Source organism: Hipposideros armiger, unplaced genomic scaffold (genome assembly GCF_001890085.2).
Source record: "Hipposideros armiger isolate ML-2016 unplaced genomic scaffold, ASM189008v1 scaffold_372, whole genome shotgun sequence".
Classification (NCBI taxonomy): Eukaryota; Metazoa; Chordata; class Mammalia; order Chiroptera; family Hipposideridae; genus Hipposideros; species Hipposideros armiger.
The window spans coordinates 1,108,076-1,122,914 of record NW_017731722.1 but is presented as its reverse complement, the minus strand read 5'-3'; the positions used below and the strand labels follow the sequence as shown (position 1 = coordinate 1,122,914).

The 14,839-nt window shown below is 42.1% G+C and overlaps 1 protein-coding gene across 1 annotated transcript in view; it reads left to right on the top strand.

Moving 5' to 3' along the window:
- The first annotated feature begins 13,950 nt into the window (after positions 1–13,950).
- The window catches only part of MYO1B (myosin IB), a 172,493-nt gene continuing 171,604 nt past the window's right edge, over positions 13,951–14,839 (top strand). Inside the window, exon 1 of the mRNA XM_019662350.1 lies at positions 13,951–14,203. The gene's annotated coding sequence lies outside the window, so the exon portion shown is untranslated. The remainder of the gene's footprint in view (positions 14,204–14,839) is intronic.

Here is a 14,839-nt window from a genome sequence, read left to right as displayed (position 1 = left end):
TGGGGGATGAGAGGAGGTGAGAGCCCCGGAATTCCTCCTCTTCTCTTTCTGTGCAGCAATTTCTCTGCCAGTGGCTGCTTCTACTCCACAATTCCAGCTGCTGTCAGATAGCCCCTCCCTTCATGGTCTCAGCATCTGCCAGTAATCCTTCCTCTGTGCTGATTTCTCTCTGATGATCTCCTATTCCAGGCTCTGGTAACAACACCTTCTCCCTGAATCCTTCCTGCCCTGGGGGATGGGTGGGTGTGGAGAGCAGGGAGGTTAATGGCTTCTGATTGCTGTTAATCGTTGGGTTATCCCACCATCCTTACTTAACTCCTTGGTTCTGGTTCTTCCATCATGTGTATAACAAGTTCCTGTGTTACATTCCCTCTGTTTGAAACACGTACAGTGGTTTCTGTTTTCTTAACTGAGCCCTGACGGAAATAGGGGGCTCAAGATTATAACAACAATTAATGGAAGCTTCTGGCTTGGCGACATGTGGAGGTGCTGGGGGAGTGCCTGTGCTTAGAGAAGGCATGATAACTGCTCAATCCTTTCCACACACTTGATCCTATGCATTTCTTCCCCCTGGCTGTTTCTGAGGTATATATTTTTATAATACACCGGTAACCTAAAATCAATTTAAGAAATTATGACCCCCTCTGAACCTCTCAAATGTCAATTCATATGATATCTCTGTAAGCTGAATTCAGATGACAAGTCCTCAGAAAATGGCAGAGCCATAAGATGGAACGAGCCTGGGTTCCTAAATCACCACTTGGAGGAGGGCAGCCTACTGAACAGTGACACCATCTTCAAACTGGCACATGCACAAGGAAGAAACCATTATTGCATTTGTGCCAATACATATTTGGATGGTTATATGTTACAAAAGTTTATACTCTATTAGAGGAGAATGTGAGTTGTAGGTGAACAGCTAATACAGTAATACCTCAGCTTGTGAGCATAACTCATTCCAGAAACAAACTACTCGTATTGCAAGACGTTGCTCATTTACCAAGTTAAAATGTATTATTAGGTTATTACGAGTATTATGAGTAATGGCAAAAACCACTATTACTTTTGCACCAACCTAATAGAAATGTTTGCTTGTCTTGCGGAACACTTGCAAACCAAGTTACTTGCGATCCAAGGTTTTACTGTACTCAAGTAATAGCTTAAACCTTGAAAGTGTAATGTACATAAGTAATACTCATATAATAAATATACAAATTTTAATTGATTTTTGGACTGATTAGATGATCACATTTACACATGGTAATGGAATCTTTCTTTGTGTAATGGAATCAGACATGTAAACATATTTAGACTGTGTTAGTAGTCCTGCCAATGTTGAAAAAAAGACACAAAATTCCTGGATACAAAGGGTTAATCATAATTTTAATGTAGTAAAACAGCCACAGTGAAGAGAACAACTAAAAAACCCAAAAAACAACAACATGACCAGCAACAACAACAAACCAGAGCAACATCTCAGATCAAGAGTTTTCCAGAGTGAATGCTGTTATGCATGACCTTATTCTATGCTCCTTTTGTGTTTCTATACTCATACATTTTATACACATGGTAAACCTTATAAAACTAACAGCTATGTGGACAAAAGGAAATTCTATGAAAAGTAACTTCACTGGGTGATCTGATCATATGTTTCTAACTGGGCAGGTCATATAACTTCTTTAGTTATATGCTTATCTTTGCCTTAAGAAGCCCTGTCCATTGTTTCTGTGCATCTAGGTTTACACACCTTTGAAATGCCTCTTTTCAGACCTCTTCTGCTAAAGTGTGACCACCCTCAAGAGAACACGTAATCTTGTTAACTATCCTGTCATCCAATTCCTGCCTTGCTTCCCCCCACCTTCATGTAATCTTCCTATGTTCCCTCTTTAAATCCAAATGCATAAAAGAAGTTGCAAACTGTCATTTGTTGGGAGCATTTATTTCAGCCTTTTGGGATCTAGCTTTCAGGTAAACCCTCTGTTTGGCTCAAATGAATTTTTATATTGACAGTTAACAAAATCCAATGTCAAAGGTAAGTTTGGGGTGCGTGAGAGGGGTGCGCTGGGGAAACAAATGGAGTATTTTTTCCTCTACATGCCAGGGGCACCCTGTTGCTTGTACTCTCCTAAACATGGAGAGGGTTTTCTGCCTTTATCTTGCTAGCATGGGCTTTACAGCAAAATGTTCTGGGAGATCTGGGAGTGACTTTCTTTCCCATTCCCACCTGAGTGAGCACGTCCCATCTGCTTTGCACCGCTGGTTTTGATCATCACTGTGTTCAATAATCTTGAATCTCACCTGACAGCAACACATCTTTGTCCATGAATCTGGGAAATATTTGCTATAGAGCAGTGGTTTGTAACACTCTGTGAGTCAGAGGCCTCTTGGGAGAATCCTAGGGACTGGTCCAAGTCCTCTTCCCAGAGAAATATGCATATGGGCCATGATTGCGAGTGAGCATGTGCATTTATGAGTGTGTATGTTCTGATTCCAGATTAAGAATTCCCTACCCTGTAGCCTTGTCACATGGTCCTTGATCATATATTATTCTTCCATCCATATCTAGGATGCCCTGGGTATTCTCTATGTATATAACGACAGTTTTATAAATAACTTATTTTCTTTCTCTCATCTCCTTTTAGATGATAAATTTAACTTCAAAATACAAAATCTGTCAGACACTATTTGGAGAGATTCATCCTTATGTTGGACTTATCCTAAGATAGATAGTCCTATGTCTTACTTTTGTTCAAAGATTTCTCTATAGTGATATTAAATGTTTCTGTACATAAAACAGTCATTTCCTCCTGCTGTTTTGAGATCTCTCTCTTTCTTATTGGCACCACATGAGATAAAGCTCCTTGGGACAGAGATTTATGGAGTGTTATTATTGAATGTATGTGTATGTTCCTTTCCTGTGGTGAAAGACCCATGACAAAAGACTTCCGTTTTAGGACTGATTTGGGGCCGAGTGTAACATGTATCCTGTAATAAGTCACAGCAGATGCTGCCTAGTCAGTCCCTACTATCCCTTGCGGCTTCCAGGGTAGATAATTTTGCTCATTCTTTTGGCCTAGGTTTGTCAGGGACTGGACTCACGTTCATAACTCTGAGAAGTGCTCAGCTGTGAAATAAGTACCGAAAAGATGAAACGCAATCGATCCTGAGCCATTGTGATCTTTCAATCCCATGCGAGCAAGAAATAAATATTTAAAGTGGCCCAATAAATCTTTTTGAGTTTAAAGGTTCATAGATTAAAAATATTTATGGAGTGACTTGGGCAGGAAAAACATATGTACTGGCTCTGAAGTAGCGATAGAAACCATTGTGGAACATTAGTGATAAACTGAGTGGGGTCAGGCTAGTGTATCTGTTTTCACAGAAATGAGGATTCTTTTGCATCAGGGTATGAGAGTGTATACCACAAGTATAGGAGATGCCAGTTCCAAGATTGCTTAAAAATAAAAAAATCGGCTTTCTTTTAATCATTTGTTGCTATTTGTTGTATTTGAACTTATCAGAAGAGGATATCGCACTAAAATTCTTGAGGCTTGCTGTAAGAGGAAAGGGGTAATATCTCAAACTGAGTGATAAGAGCAGTACAGGCCCATTAAAGAAAACACTGGAAACATTTTGTATTCATTCATTTAATCATTCATTCATGTATGCAACAAGCATTCATTATATCCCAGCTTACTATATCCCAGCACCTATGTTAAACTAAAATTAAACGTAAGGAAATGAACGAGACATGATTCTGCCCTCAAGATTGTCTCAGAGTAATGAGAGAGACTGATAAACTGCTAATTTGATCATGGGGTAATATATTCTACGACAGAGGAGCCGAGTGTTATCAGAGAACTGAAGAAGCACTCTTTTCTTGTTTGGGGGGATCAGGAGACCTTTTCAGAAGAGGTGATGTTTTCCAGAATGAGAAGATATTGGCCAGGAGAAAAAAGTGGGAGAGGCAGCAGAGAGAGTAGATGCAAAGGCTAAGGTAGGACGTCCTGAGAGATCAGGAAATGGAATGACTTGTTCAACAGGCCTGGATGTGGGGGAGGGGGGTGAGCTGAAGAGGGTGCACAAGTCACACCTATGCATACTATGTGATATCCTGAAGGCTTTAGGATAAGAAGGCAGGGGCAATGAGTATGAAGAAAAGAACATGAATACTTGAGGCCTCTTGGAGGTGGAATAACAATAGACCTCCCAGAGAAATGGACTTCAGAAGATGATAGGAATTCTAGAATGATGTTTACTTCTGGTTTGGGCAACTGGATTGATGGTGGTGCCATGCACCATGATAAAGATCAAGGACAAGGAGTGGGGTTGAGGTTGGGTGGAGATGATGATTTCTTTTTTTCATGTTGTGCCTGAGGTACATTTGAGTTTCTGTTCTGAATATATTGAATTGTTCATTAGACACGTGAATATATGGAACTTGAGCTTAAAAGAGACAAATTTGGGAGTCATCAGTAGTTCAAACCTTGGGTGTGGGTGAAATTAGAGAGAAGAGAGGGTTGATAATAGAACCTGAGATAACACCAACATTTAAGGGGGAAAGGGAGAGACAAAGGAATGCCAAATAATATTGGGAAAAAGCAGCAAGAGCATTAAGAGGAAAACAAAGGAGAGTAGCGAACAGAAGCCAACAAAGAGTGGTTCAAGGAAGCAGCAGGAAGTCACGTGGTAGAGGAGTCAAGTAGGAGGTAAAACTGCCTTTAAGATGTGACAACTGATAAGTACTGAAAACTGAGGACATTGGCAAGATCAGTTTTAATGCAGTCACAGGAGCAAAGAGTTGAGGCATGAAAGGGAGGTGAGAAAATAGTCAGAAACCAGCTACTAAGCTTTCCAAAACTTGACTGGTTGGAGAGTGCTTTTAAGACCCAGGCTCCTTTTTCAGTAAACATAAGAATGCAACCTTATTACCTCAAAATTCTGCTCCGATAGAGCCCCCTTCTTCCAGAGGATCACAGCTCAATTGTCTGAATATTTCCAACCACCAAGTAGATTTTTTTTCTAACTTTACTTAAATTTTTTTTTTCTAAAAACATTTATAGTATAGTATAAAACATGATCCACTCCTCAGGACATTGACACCCCCTACCACCCATTGAGGTTACTAATGTAGACTTCACCTGGACTCCTCAGCATAGTGGTAGAGGCGGGGGGTTACAACTTTTAAATTCCAGGGTTAATATCACAATCAAGGAGTCATGGATGAACTATTACTTAATGGAAACCAGATAGAACTATGATGTCTGCAATAGCAACTAGCCTAGGAAACAGCTAGTTGGGAATTTGAAGATTCCATATGTAAGTTCTCCCATGTATGTAGTGGGTCAGCCATTTTTAAGGGCTCTAACAGACACCTGCCCCTGCTCCCCTGGCCCCCATCTCTATCAGCTGTATCTAAAAACCTTGACTTCATTCTCTCTTTTGCATAAGGCAATGTTATCACATTGGCCGAAGAATCTTAGACGCATTGCCTTTGGCAGATTGTGCCTTCACAGCAGTAATTCTCCTTTGAGGTGGCCATCATAGACAACAATGAGGCTGGCAATGGAGGGATTTCCCCCAGCACTCCTACTAATCTGCTCAAGCCTCCCACCCACTGCCCCACTACCTGTGGGCTCAAAACTTCATGAAATGGAAAGAAGGTCCTCTTCCATTAAAGCATGTGCAACAAAGAAACCCAAGGACCTTGCATTCAAAGCAAATGCTCTCTGTAGGTCCTTAACACAAACTTGCACTCAGCCAGGAGTTGGTTTTCAGATTTGCAAGTTTCTAACATAAACCTGATGGAAAAAAAATCACCAAGTACTGAAATGTTATGATAGAAAGGTATTAGAAAAAGTATGCAAGTAATATTTATTTTTTCACTACGATGAATTCAGAACAACCAAAAAAATTTTACAGAGCACATGTTTTGTCCACGATAAAAATAGCTTTATTATTTTTTCTTGATTATAAAAATAATACATGTTTGTTATTATAAAAACTTGAACATTATTTGTATGAAAAACTTGAAATCCCAAAGCCCATAGGGGGCCACAGTTTAAAAGACAACTCAAATAGTTTAATATTTGACATTTTTTGACTCGATAAATGTCAATGAGTGTCTTCCCACCATTAAATTTTTGAATATTTGAAATTTGATATAGAAATGTTTGAAATGGAGAAAAATAAAGGCAGCTTTCTAATCTTTTACTCAGAATTGATTCCTGGTCTGCCCTGTAGCATGTGAACCCACGCTGCGCATCACTGATCTAAAAATGGCTGTGGCAGCATACGAAATGCTGGATGGGGTGGTGAGGCCTGGGGGAACCTGGGAGGAGCAGCAGGGCCCTCATTGCCTATGGGACTTGGAGGACCTTATAAAGGAGAAGGGAATTATACATGGGAAGAAGATGTCAAAGACCTGAAGCTAGACCCTACTACATTCTGGAAAATCCCAGATGCTGACCTGTGCCAGTGATGGGGCCGGCACAAGACTCAGTAGACACTTGATAAATATTTCTTTTTTTTTTTTTTTTTTTTAAAGATTTTTATTGGGAAATTGGGGGGATGGGAACAGTGCTGGGGAATTGGGGAAAGGGGAACAGACAAGTTGCTGTCGTTTTGTTCTTCAGTCTAGTTGTGGAGGACGTTGCTTCACTGGCCCAAGTTGGCACCATCATTGCGCTCTTCTCTGGCGAGGCAGATCAGTCGCCGGCTTCTGGATGGCCGCTCACTGCGGCTGCTGGCCGCTCACGCTGGCTGCTGGCCACACACGGTAGCCCATGGCAATCCACTGCCACAGGGACTGCAGCCCACGCCGTCGCCAGCGACTCATGGCAGCCCAGCTCCAGGTTGAGCTGTTGTTCAGCATCTTAGCTGTGGAGGGCAGTGTCACTGGCCCTCATATGTGGGAGCCGAACCGGGGCCCTCTGGCATCCCAAGCGAGTTCTTAACCATCGCGCCACTCGGCCGGCCCGATAAATATTTCTTGATGTCGTTCAAGTTGCACCTACTTCACTGTTTGGCCATGGGGTAGTGGTGTCTAACTATAGGCACTAGAATGGAAAGGAGTCCCCAAGGTTGAGCCTCTCCTTTGGCTGAGAATCTAGAGCAACCACAGCACTGATCAAATCACCCAGTGGGGCCAAAAGCATTTAGGCGTGGAAGAGCTCATGTGCCGGGACCTAAAGGTTTTTTCCCCCATGTCCAAGCTTAATCTGGGCGGTGATAACTGCTTTAGGCTGATCAAAATTCATCAAGACAACTGAGAAGTTATAAAACATGCCTTCCAATTTAATGGAACCGTGGACTTGTAGAAGCCTGCAGGACTCTGCAGGACCACTCAGGGAGCAGATAAAAGTTGTGAGGCGAATTCAGAAGAGCAAGAAATTTTGAAGCAATTTACAGACCCAGTGCTCCTGAGAGGAAAACCTGTGAGGCCCCTGAGCTGTGTCATAATCATCTCAGATCTGACTCAAGATCGAGAGAGAGTGTATCCCTGAACCTAATATTGTATATTAGCTATATTTTTAATAAAAACCTTTTAAAAAAAAGGTTGAGGGAGAACTTGTAAAGCACCCACTTGCTGGGAGGAGGTTTGGGGCAGGTGAGGTTGGGGCCTGGCAAGAGGTCCCCAGAGAGTCTAAGACATAAACATCTGCTCCCTTCTCTTAGCCATCTTGACATCGATGGATTTCAGGAGAAACACCCACATTTGGTGTGTCTGATGGGAAAGGGGGTTATGCATGTTTTCAATAGCAGTCCTGCTTGCTCTGGGAATTGGATTGCTTTTCAATGCCCCGGCTCACGTGGTCTGCTTTTCCCTCTGTGTGAGGTGAGCTGTGCCTTGGGGCTGCTCTCTTTCAAGTTTTTCCAGGTTTATTCAGATGTGAAGTAGATTGCCACCGTGAACCCATCAGCAAGGAACCTGCTTTTGGTCTACATTGCTGTGGAAAGTCTTTAAAATTGCTCTAAAATGCATCTGGAAATAATGACTGCAATTATAGACCAGTTCCATTTACTTAAAATAATAATAATTGATGAAATTAGTTCATTAGTTCAACAATATTAATGGGTACCTTGTATGTTTCTGGGCTCTGGGGACACAACAGTGAGCCAAAGAGACAAAACTCCTGCCCTCGTGGAACTTCTCATCTTGTACAGAAAATGTCAAGGTTAAGAATCCTGCTGAAACAGTGAGCAAACCTGCTATTAAGCCTTGGTGTGTATTTCCAAGTTAAATTTTGGTTTATTTAGTCAATAGTCTTTAAGCTTGGATTATATGCCAACTTGGTTTTTAATAAATTAAAACATTTTGAGTTAAACAATTCTTTCTCTGACAGCATTTTCATATGCTAATACCTGTGATGAATTTACACACCAGACTCAATTAAATGGATATTTAGTTTTAGGGAGTAAAGCAGAAATGGAATATTACTTCGTCCGTTAGCTAAACCTCTCTGCATTTGGTATAGACAGCCGTATTTTTTCCTCTTGCCATAATTCTTGCATTATCTTACAGTCCTTCTCGAGTCTCCTCAGCAACGAGATGACAAGCTCCCCAGTTATCATAAGAAAAATGAAAATGCTTTTTGGAAAAGATTGGAAAAATGTCTAATCATTTTTTAGATTGATGTATTGTGTAACAGCAAGGTTTTGCCATAATGGTACTAACTTGCTACAGCTTGAGAAGAAATAAAAAGACAATTATTTTACTAGTTGAAATGACAAAATGCTAAATTATAAAATGTCAGGGGAAAAAAATTCAAGCAATTTAAATCTGGCAATGGGTCTATAATTTATTTGAGTGATCAGAGTGTGTAGACAAATGCATTTTTGTAGAGAAAAAAATTACACTTGAGTTTCACTGCCCAATTTTAGTGCTCAGTTACATGGTTATATTCTTATAAAGAATAGTTGTTTTTGATTTTCCTATAGTCTAGTACCAATCAAAAACTCTACTTGTGAGCTCTTTGAATTCCTCTTTTTTTAATCTTCAAAAAGATTTGGTGAATTTTCCTGCTTGGGAGAAATTCCATCAATCTTCTTACCCTCTAATATTCTTGTTTTCATTTATGTACAGTTTAAATTTTTTTATTTAACTTATTTTTTATTGAAGAATAATTGACATATATTCTATTAGTTTCAGGTATATAACATAATGATTCGATATTTGTACACATTGCAAAATGATCACCACAAAAGGTCTAGTTAACATCTGTCATCACAGTTACAAATTTTCTTTTTAGATTTTTTTGTGATGAGAACTTTCAAGATCCACTCTCCTAGTTATTTTCTATCTACATATTTTGAAATACTTAGTGTAAGAGTTGTGTTTTTGTGGCTGAGTCCTGGATGCTGAAAATGCTATTGAAACATTTTTTTTATAATACTAATTTGAATTTCAAATACTTGAAGCATTAATCAGTTATTTCCAAAGCACTCTTTGAGCACATAAAAAAGATTTTCTTTTGCATGAAACTATTTAAGAAATATGAATTCAGAGCTTGCTACATTTGGAGCACTATTCTAAACTAGGATATATATACTAAAGCAATAAGACAACACAGCCCTCAGTATCTGCAGGTTCTGCATCTGTGGATTCAACATTACGTATTTTGAAAACGAAATGCGTATTCAAAATATTTGGAAAAAAAATGTTATGTTGTTGCTGACATGTACCATGTATTGGGTTGTCGGAAAAGTCATGATGTATTTTTTCTGTTTTTCATTGCAAAAATGCATCATGACTTTTCTGACAACCCAATAGTTAGGCCTACTATGGTTGCATCTGTATTGAACATGTACGGACTTCTTTTCTTGTCACTATTCCCTGAATAATACAGTATAACAACTATTTACATATAATTTATATTGTATTAGGTATTATAAATAATCTAGAGATGATTTAAAGTGTACTGTAGGATATGTGTAGGTTATATGCAAATTTTCCGCCATTTTATGTAAGGAACTTGCTATCCGAGGATTTTGGTTGTGAGATGGGTCCTGGAACCAATCCCCCTTAGACTCTGAAGGATGACTGTACTTGCTTTCAGAGACAAAAGAAAAAAAAAAGAGCTCTTGGATTAAATGCTCACAGATGTTACAGGGGAGTACCAAATGTAGCCTTGAGGTAAGAGATTGGGTCCTAAAACTAGATAGACTAGATTCACATCCTGGCTCTACTATTATTACTGTGTAACCTTAGGTAAGTAACTTAACTATTCTGCCTTAGTTTCATCATCTGTAAAATGGATCATACAGTAATAATAACCTATCTCACTGGGCTGTTGTGAGGGTTAAATGAATTAACATACACAAAGCATTTAGAACACTTTCTAGAACAGAGTAAGCTCTCCAACACTGCTCTTATTGTCATGGGCCTGGTGTTTTCAAACTGAATTACTCCTTTAATCTAGAGATCTACCATCTAGTTGGAGAGGCCAAACACTAGAAAGATTTCATAACCGGGAGCAAATTAATAGGTTTCTTAGAGGATGTGGCATCAAGATGTTACCATAGTAAAGAAAGCAGAATCCAATTTAAGAAGATGGTCAGGAATAGGTTAGAACTGAGTTTGGTTATCAAAGGATAAGCAAAGTGGGTGAAAATTAAGTGTTGGGTAGGTAGCAGAGGAGAGAAAAAAAGGCAAAAACAAAGACTCTTAGATTTTTTTTAGAACTAGAAGGCCCTTAACTCGTTCAGTAATGTACAACAACTAAGGACAGAGAACATAAGCCTTCTGGCTAAAATTCTAAAGCTAGCTTCAGAAAGGGCCAGTGAGAAAATCTAAAATTATGACTTCCAGCCCACTATTTTGCTTGCTACACCAAAATGAGGCCAGGAGCAAGTCATGTGGTCCTTTAATGGTTTTTTCCTAATGTTGAATTCTTTTTAAAAAGGGCTCAAGTGAAACAACTAAGGAAAAAAAACCCAAACACCCCTACACATTTAGTGGTAATCCTCTTCCTGGGACACACACACAAATATGCTTTGTATTTCTGTATTTTCCCACAATGATGGCAGGATTTTCTGTGTTTCAATTGAAATCATTGCATGTTTTCAGTGAGGTAAAGCACACTTCTTACATTCTTTTACTCCTGTAGTTTGATAATTTATGTTTTTCACCCTCAAATCTTAATAATAGTCTTTTGGCTTCTTCATATATTCTACTTCTTCCAAATAGATTGAGGGGAAAGTAAAAAAAATGCTTTTGTAGTTGGTGGATTTATTATCTTTTCTTGACAATTATTAGAGAAACTATAATCTGCTTCTGTTAAATTTAAAAGTTGTTGATTGATTTGACTTTTGAAAAGACTGGCCAGGAAGGTAAAAGTATTTAAAAACTGCATGGTATGTTCTCAGAAGTTTGGATTTTGAGATTTATAAAAACTAGGTTAATGGTATTTTTAAAAGGAGAGCATAGCCTTGCTCTAGAAATAGTTTTGGCTTTCTAATAAGCTTCTTGGTTTATTTTCTCAGTGTTTATTAGGATGAGTTCAATGGTTTCGAGTATTTTCTTTTCTGAACTTGATGAAAAACAGGGAGAAAGCTTCAAGTGTCCCCCTCTGTACTAGGTCCTTCTAGAGGCAGAATTGTTTCAACATAACTAAGTTCTCTATCTCTTTCCTGGGACAGGAGCTGCAAAGCCTTCCTAAGAACAGCTCTCTCAATAGTCCTACTCAGCACATACTTGTCACAAATGTACTTTTTACTAAAACTTGGCCTTCTTCCAAGATCAAAAGGTTATAGAATTCCCCCACTCTTTCAAACCATTTGTTTACATTTTGTATTTGTGAACCTGCCATTTGAATTTCTGCTATTTTTGAAAAGCTGGAGTGGACAGCAGAGGTCATAGGCTCCCTTACTGCCAAACTGCTATAAGCAGTCATTTGGAGCTGAGGATCAAATGGGCAAAATGGAAAAGCGAGTCTAAAACGTGTCATCAGGCAGCAGGTCCATGTGTTGTCCATTGTGGAGGCTGGGATGTCCAGGGTGTTCATTAGGCTAGGCTATCAAGGTCTGAGGTAGTGCGCTTGATTGAGGTAGGAACTGTGGAGTCCGACTGCCTGGGTTCAACTGCTCTGCTACTGCTCCCAGTGTCTACTGCCACGTAACCACCACCCCAAAGATAACCTTTTATTGTGCTCTCTCCTGTTTCTGGGTACCGATTAGGCTCAGCTAGGTTTTCCCTCTAGGTCTCTCATATAGTGTGGTCAGTCAGTGACTGGTGCTGGAGTCATCTCAAAGGCTTGCTAACTCGCATGTCTGACAGTTCATCTCTGGCTTCGGCTGGGTCCTCAGCTGGCACCAAGAGCTGGAACACATACACATGACCTTCCACGTGGCCTGAGCTTTCTTATAACATGGCAGCTGGGTTCCAAGGGTAAGTGTCCTTGAGAGCCAGGTGAAAGCTGTAGCTCCTTTTACAACCTAGAATCAGAAGTCATGTAGCATCAGTTCTGCTCCATTCTATTCATTAGAATCAAGTCATTAAGTCCAGTCCACATTCAAGAAGAAGGCAAAAAGACTCACTCCTTAATAGGAGTGTTAAAGAATTAATTGGTGGCCATGTCTTCAAACCACCATGGCCAGTTATTAGCTCGAAAACCTGTTTGCTTTTTCTGGTCTGTAAAACAAGAACAATGGGAGTAGTTTACCTTCCAGGATTTTGTGAAGATTAAGCAAGAAGAAGAAAAACAAAAGCAGTACCTGGTACTCAGTATGTCTCAGCTTAGACCTTTTTCCTGCTTTCTGCAGATCTGAATTGATGCTTGTCAGTGTCATCGATGATGATATAGTTCCAAGCAGATACAGTTTGGAATTATCACCTTTCCAAACTCTACTGGTGTCATTTGACAAATCCCAGCGCCTGTGGTTCTGCCTGTGGGAACAGAGTTACTATATATGGTTTGAATTCTTTGGTTCACCTCATTTTAGTGACAGTTTCCTGATATAGGTCAGTCCATTTAAACCTGGCCCCATTTATGGCAATTTATTTCATTATAGGATAAAGTAGTTAGAACCATGAGTAATAATTACTGTGCCTACGTTGCTTTTAATACCTTAGTCAAGTAATCCTTAACTCACCCAGTGAGTAAGTTTGGAGGAGCACCCTTCCCTCCTAGGGATGAGGAAACAGGACCTGTGTCAGGTGGCTTGTTCTAAATTCTAAAAGAGGCAAGAGATCTGCTGGAGTGAGGAGCTGGAGGTACTGATTTGCTGGCCCCTCCAACGTGCCTAAATAATACACAGATTTAACAAAATGTAGATTACTACCCCATCGTTGATTATTACTTAATGTCAGTTAATACGCTGTATTCAGATATATACGGGTATTTGAAATTTCTTTTAAACTATCTTTTTTCCTGTAACAGAATTGGCCAGTGTCTACTTAGCGTGTGAGATTAAGTGGGTTAATAGATATTAAAAACATTGTAAGTAAAAGCACACTTTGCCACTCAATACGTTTTTTTTTCTCTTTCGCTCAAATTAATATTTTGTTATTCTTGGGTATCCAAACTTTTTTGTCTAGAAGAGGAGGAAAAATTGAGAACACTCCCACTCTGCATTTGCTTTCAGGTTGGCTTCTAGTTATCATTCCTCCGCCCCCGACCCGCGCCCCAGTTATTATATTTTACGTTTGATGTCAGTCAACCCGGGAGTAAAAAAGGACCGTGCCTTCCGTGGGGGCTGGGGTCGGCCGCCTCTCCTCTTTCTTTTCCATTCCTGTCCCATTTAGGGTCGCCCCGGGTGCGGAAGCTGTCGCCCGCCCTCACCGGGGGGCGCTATGCAGCCAGCGCCCGGAGGCCGGAGGTGAGTTGGTTGGGAGGCGGTGGCTCCGGGTCCTGCGGGCGCGCGGAGGGGCGAATCCCAGGCTGCGAGGTCGCCGCCCCCGCCCCTCGGCCGGCCCCTCCGCCTGCCCGGGAGAGGGGAGTGGCCCGGCGCCTTGCGCCGCAGCCGAGCACTCCGCAGTCGCCAAGCACTCTGCAGCCGAGCGCGCACCGGGGTCCAGCCGCGGCGCGTAGAGGTGGTGCCGGAGCGCGGGGCGCGCCAAGGGACGGTAGCCGCGGGACAGCGCCCGCCCAGCAGCCTCCCCAGAGCAGCCGCCGCGGGAGCCCCGCAGCCTCGCGGAGGGCCCGCGTCCCGGAGCGTCCCCGGAGAGGGAGAACGAAGAGGCGGCTGAGTGGCGCCCGGCAAGGTAGCGTGAGCGCCTTCCCTCTCTCCCCTGCCCTTCCCGCTGGGTCCGGCCGCGGCCCTCTAGGGGCTGTGAGCATACGCCCCGCGCCTTTGTGCCCGGGGTCTGCGTGGCCGGGCCACTACCCGCCGGACTCGGGTCTGCGGGGTCTGCGGCTTTCTCCTCGGGGCGAGGCGGCGCTGCGGCGAGAGCCCGAGCACGCTGGAGGTCGCGCAGGGTGGTCGCGTCCGCAGCTGCTTCGGGGGAGGGTGGGAGAGAAGTGGGCTGGTAAACTAAGTTGCTTACTTTGCCCCATTTCCGTCGTACCTGTGGGCAAAGTGAAATCCCGATCTTCCTCGTGTTCACCCACTGCCCATCCATCTCTGGCCCACAGCTGTTACTTGTACCCCTGGTTCTGTGGGAGGACACGGGGTGGCCTCCTACGGGAAGGAAAGCGGAGGGAGAACAATGGGGAGTGGGGTTCAGGTGCGGCGTGCCCCGGCAGCAGCGGGGGACAAGGGGGCCAGGACCCGATGGGGCTTCCTGAGCGTGCAGCTGCGCTCCTCTCCTTTGTTCCGCCGCAGCGGAGGGGGTTGCCCTGGGTCTGGTTTCCTGTCCGGGACGGGATTGATTCACGGTCCCCGAGAGGGAAAGGGAGGG